Here is a 6,244-nt window from a genome sequence, read left to right on the forward strand (position 1 = left end):
GATACGCCTTCAAGAGGGCTAGGCTGAGTAGGGCCTAGGGTCCTGTCTTAGTTTTATTTCCATGGCTGTGATAAACTCTCCCTACCCCCTACGCCCCCAAAAGGCAACTTTTACGAAGAAAAGGTTTATTTGGTTTACAATTCCAGGTGATAGACCATCATTGTGGAGAAATCAAGGCCAGGACTTGAAGCAGCTAGTCACATCCACACTCAGAAGCAGAAAGAGAGCAAGCGGGAGAGGTTCAGTGGTTAAGAGCGGACCCAAGTTCATTTCGCAGCAGCAATATCAGGCAGCTCACTGCTGCCTGTGAGACTCTGGTTCCAAGGATCCCATGCCCTCTTCTGGCCTCTGAAAGCCAGACGTGCATACACATACATGAATAAACACATATACATATAAATAAAAAAATAAATAGAGCAGAGCATGATGGCGCACGCCTTTAATCGCAGCACTTGGGAGGCAGGGGCAAGGATCGCTGTAAGTTTTAAGCCAGCCTCATCTACAAAGCAAGTTCCAGGCCAGCCAGAGCTATATAGTCAGACTCAATCTCAAAAAAAAAAAAAAAAGTGTGTGTGTGTGTGTGTGTGTGTGTGTGTGTGTGTGTGTGTGTGTGTGTAGTTGGATTTTTCTTTGGGCTGCCAACCAGCTCCCAAATAAAGACATGGAGACCCACTATCAATTATGAATGCTCAGCCCTAGCCCAGGTTTGTTTCCAGCTAGTTTGTTTGTTTGTTTTTTAACTTAAATTATCCCATTTCTATTAATCTATGTGCTGCTTCAAGGCTTGTTTACCTCATCTACATACTGTCCATCCTGCTTTCCTGCTTCCTCCATGTCTGGCTGGCTGGCCTCCATCCCTTTTCTGCCTAGCTATTGGTCATTCAGCTTTTTATTAGACCAATCAGGTGCCTTAGGCAGGAAAGGTGAAACAGCAACACATCTTTACATAGTTAAACAAATGCAGCATAAACAAATGTAACACACTTTACATAGTTAAACAAATGCAGCATGAACAAATGTAACACATCTTTACGTGTTAAACAAATATCCTATTCCACAACATGTGTAGGTCTTCCACATTAATTAATTATAATCAAGAGAATTCCCCACTGACATACCCACAGCCCAGCATGGTCAAGATAATTCTACACTGTGTCAAGTTGACCATTAAACCTAACCATGACAGGTTCCTAGAGTCCAACCAAATCCTGCACTTTCAGAGAGTCCTTGAGTCACTGAGTCACCTCAGCAAGAGCTCTAGAAACAGAACCAGAGTGCAAAGCCACCCTCCCCTGATGAAGGTCCCTTGGGTCTGCACAGAGGAAACTGGCCCTTCCTGCTGATAAGTCTTTGCACCCCGATAGGCCTCTCGGCCAACACAGCAATCCAAATCAGACCAAATTAGAAAAAAAAAAAAAAAAGAAAGAAAAGAAAAAAAATCCCAGGTTTAATGGATAAAGTGTTCCTGGATGATTCTCCAGCCCCCCAGAGAGGAGATGGGAATGAGTGACTGGAAAACCACGTGTCTGTTTTCTGAGATGCAGCTTAAATACCCTGTGGAAGTGTGATCCTGAGCCTCTCTTGGGGAGGAGCTGTGTTTGGCGGGCTTTGAGGGGGCGGGTTTGGGGAAAGAGATGGGGGAGGGAAGGGGAGGTGGAGCTCCCACCCAAACAAACCCCTTAGACCAATATCTGTCCTAAAGACAAATGAAACGTTTGAACCTTAAGAGTGATTCAGGGGAGCACAGACAACCACACAGTGCCTCCCTCTGGCCAGTCCCATCCACATCTGTGCACCTGTGTACCAGGAGCAGGAAGAATGGCTGCAGTCATGAACCACAGAGTAAGCCAGCCAGGTGGCAAACCCCTTTAATCCCAGTGCAGAGGCAGGCAGAGTTCGAGGCCTGTCTGTCTGGTCTACAGAGTGAGTTCCAGAACATCCGTAGCTACACAGAGAAACCCTGGTGGGGGTGGAGTGGGGAGGGGGGGTGTGCACAGAGTCGTGCTTGGGTAGCCAGCAGTCCTTAGGGTTTATAGGGACTGGGATCTGGGAAAGAGGATGCTATCAGTGAGAGCTATCCTCAGGGACACCAGAAAAGGCTGCTCCAGCCAGGAGCTGAGGGTGAAAGGCAGAGAAGTAAAAGTGGGTCAGCCTGTGTTTACCTCCTACCTGAAAGTCCTTGACGTCAGCAGTGACCTTCTCTCCACCTCTGCCTTCCCGGGAACCGGTTCCGCCTGGCTTAAGTCATGCTTGGAGGAGGGAATGGGGAAAGGAAGGTAGAGGACAGGCCCTCGAACAATTCAGCTTCTTCCTCCTCCCCCTTAGGCCTTTCCTCACTTCCCATGGGGTGCCGGCCGTGCCCCCCCACCCCAGGGATTAAACCTGCTTGTTTCCAACCAAAATCTCAGCAGCAGCCACACACACACACACACACACACACCCTTCCTTCCCAAGGCAGAAGTTCCCCCAGCGCCTTCTTCCTGCCCTGATTAGGTTTCCACCACCAAGCCCTTGCTCATGGCGTCCACCAGGTGGTGGCATTGACCGAACAATACTCCCTGCTGACAGTAACCTGAACCCCCACAGGAGGAACTAACCGTGCAACAGCTTCAAACATTTGCTCCTCCTGGCAACTGCCATCAGGTGAGTATACAGTTGTGATTCAGTGTGACCTTGGACTTTAGTCAGATAATAAAGACTAAAACTAGGTGGCGTGACTCAAGATACTTGTCACCAAGCCTGACAATTTGAGTTTAATCCCAGAGATCCACAGCGTAGAAGGAGAGAACCGACTCACACACATATAAGTAGATACAATTTTTAAAATGTGCATTAGAAGCCTGAAAGGCGGCTTTTCCGCGGGGTGATAGTTCTTCAATCGTTTCTCTTCCTGGCACTTTGGACTCACACCTATGAACTCTAAGAAGTCCACCCCCACACCTCTCTCTGTCTCTACTGTGCTGAACCGTAGTTCTGCATCAGCCCTGAAGTTCTTTCGTAACAACCCTCAGTGAGCAATGGGATTTCCTGTGGAAAGATGTCTACAGATCAGATCACCTCCATTCATCCATTCCACCCCGACAATGCTAGGGAGGGTCTATGGGGTGCCAGGCATTGGAGACAGCCATGATCCAAACAAACACAGGAATCAAGTGAGTTATAAAGTGAACAAATAAGAATAAAGAATTAGTTGGTGATGGGACATAGAGAGAGTAAAGTAAGAGAAAGAGGGAGGTAAGACTACAGGAGTGGACAGGAGAGGGGGAGACTGAAATATTCCTCTTGTTTCAGCTGCAGTACTTTGTACCAGGCCCTGTACTTTACCCATTGGTCTTATCCCATCACCACTGGGTAAGGGAGGCATTATTATCCCCAGTTCAAAAAGGCAGAAAGAGATCAGGGAAGTTAAATAAACTTGCCTGAGGATCGGCTTTGGCTGGAAGGAAGATTCTTGACAGTGACTCTAGACAAACATCCCCTGCCACCAGCCCGAGAGTTTGGGGTGTCTATGAGGTGCGGAGCCCCCCAGAAGTTCTATCACATTTCCTCAGGGCTCCTGACAGGGGCACACAGTCCCAGCCACAGATATGTTGTGCTTTGGGAGCAAATGAACCCTAAGAACCTATCCTGTGTGCAAGCAGCTCAAGCCCCAGAGTCCCACATCAACACAGGTCGGCACCCGTGGTACCCACCCACCCCCTTCAGCACAGGTCGGCACTCGTGGTACCCACCCACCTAGGCAAGCTCTGGTGTAACTCAGGCTAGCCTCAAACTCCCCACACAACTGAGGGCGACAATAAACTCCCCATCTTCCCGCCTCATCTCCCAAGTGCTGGGAATACAGGTGAGCACCACCCTGTCAGGTTAGGAGGTGCTGGGGGTTGAATCTAGGGCTCCATCTCCAGCCCCAGTCCCTGATTTTCAACCCTCCCTGCCTCCAAGCCCACCTCAGCATTATAACTGGGAAATGACAGCTATAAGCAGGGTCACCACATAAAGAGAGCTCCAGGCAGGACTAGGGTCAACCCTTCCCACTCCGCCCCCACTGGGCCTCTGCGGAGGTGAGGGACTGGAAGCCGAGACAGAAACCACAGATGTTCCAACGAGCTTGCATTGTCTTTTTTTTTTTTCATGGCCAAGACACCATCCTCTCCCTCAAGTCACCCTGGCGGGTTGAGGTCTCCACAGGCACGAAGGCCCTGAGACTCAATGAAAGGTGGTCCCTAAAGCAGTGTGTTAGGCCGCAGTGGGAGATGGCCCTCTCTGGGCCAAGCCAGGCTGAGAATGGCATCATCGCGCTGCCCAAACCCCACAGGTTTCCTCTCTACCTACTGCCTCCCTGGAAGGGCAGGCCTGTGCTGAGCTTTAAGTGGTTTCTGCGGTTTCAGGGGTGGGGAGGGAGGGAAAGAAGGGCTGGTGGCTGCTCCCCATTTCCAAGCCATCACCACCCCCCTCCAGGTTGTTTGCCCCCCAGCTTTGAGATTCCTGGGCCTGATAAGGGGACTGGGCACGTGGGGGGAGAACCGATTCTCTGATCCCTATCAGCCTCTTCCTTGCATAAGAATGTATTTGAAGAGGAAATAACCCCTGCCCTGCTTAGAAAGCACAGATTCCTACAGAAAGGGAGCAGTGGTTACAGGGAGAGGCGGGCAGGTCAGGAAAGAGGGGGAACATCCCAGAGAGACTAATCCCAGCACCTACTCTGCTCTCTTTACCAGCTGAGTAAGGCCCAAGGTCACACTGGATAACAACGGTACATACTCACTCAGCCTATGGCCACTGTGGGAGGAGCAAATGGCTGAAGCTGTTAGAGCAGTTCCCCCATGTGGTCTCTACCTCCTGGTAGTTGTGAGCAGGGAGAATTCTCTGGTCATGGTGTCAGTCTGGGTAGGAGAAGGAACCTAAGCCCACACCCCAGCAAGCTAGAGGCAGCGACCAAAAATTGGGCATGGTGGCTCCTGCCTGTGATCCCAGCAGCACCCAGAAGGCTGAGGGAACTGGATCTTCATGAATGTTCAAGGCCATTGGAGACTACAGAGTGAGACCCTGTCTCAACAACAACAAAACAATGAATGCCAAGAAAGCAAATGGCGCTCAAGGCCTACAGCCAGAAGCCTGTCTTCCCAAGCCCTGGTCACTTCCTGAGAACTCACACAGGAGCGTGAAGGGTACAGTGGGAGAAGCAGCCATTGGCAGTGTCTGCCAATGCCATACGGTGTGCCATCTGCAAGCATCCCTCGGGGCCTCCACCCTGTGCCTCTGGCTTGAGGAAGGGGTCATCTGGAAGGCCTTTAGATCTAGAATCACCAAGAGAAGCCAAAAGAGGAAAGGATGTGGCCGGTGATGCAAGCCTGTAACCCCAGCACACCCAAGACTGAGGCAGGGTTGTGAGTTGGAGGCCACCCTGGAAGAGCCCACTTCAAAAGGAGAGAGAGAGAGAGAGAGAGAGAGAGAGAGAGAGAGAGAGAGAGAGAGAGAGCGCGAGAGAGCGCGAGCGCGAGCTAGAGAGATGGCTTAGCAGTTAAGAGCACTGGCTGTTCTTCTAGAAGGATCCAGGTTCAATTCCCAGCAGCCACATAGTGGCTCACAGCCATCTATGACTCCAGTTCCAGGGCATCTGACATCTTCTTCTGTCCTCATAGTAAACCAGGCACATAAATGGTGCACAGACAAACCTGCAGGCAAAACACCCATACACATTAAAAAAAATTAAATTAGATAAAAATAAGAAACAAAAACAACAACAACAAAAAAGCAGGGAACTGAAAAGTGATGGACGAGGGAAGGAAAATCATGCAGGAGCACAGGAAAAAGCAGGAGGGGTAATTCTGGGATAGGCGTGAACAAGCAAGGTCCCCACCCCCGAAAGTCCCAGCCTCTCCTCCTGCCTCTTTCTGGCTCTGCTCTTAGGTAGAGTCCTAGGTGGGGTGCCGCTGCTGCTAAAGATACTTTGCCTCTTACCTCAAAGCTCTCCAGGCCGGCTTCAGGTTCTGAGCAGAGACGTATACGTGGGCCCGTGTTTACCAAAGGCCATGGAGAGTCTGAGGAGAGGATTTAGGCAGAACCAGTCCCCAGAACCCACATAATCAAACAGGGGTACAGTGGAGGGTAGGCACTTGTAGTCTCAACAATGGGGTGGTGGAGACAGCCAGCCCCCTAGGGCTCATTGGCCAGCCAGTCTAGCCAAAATGGTGAGCTCCAGGTTCCAGGAGAGACCTGCTTTCAAAAAAATAAATAAATAAAG

Source organism: Peromyscus maniculatus, chromosome 6 (genome assembly GCF_049852395.1).
Source record: "Peromyscus maniculatus bairdii isolate BWxNUB_F1_BW_parent chromosome 6, HU_Pman_BW_mat_3.1, whole genome shotgun sequence".
Classification (NCBI taxonomy): domain Eukaryota; kingdom Metazoa; phylum Chordata; class Mammalia; order Rodentia; family Cricetidae; genus Peromyscus; species Peromyscus maniculatus.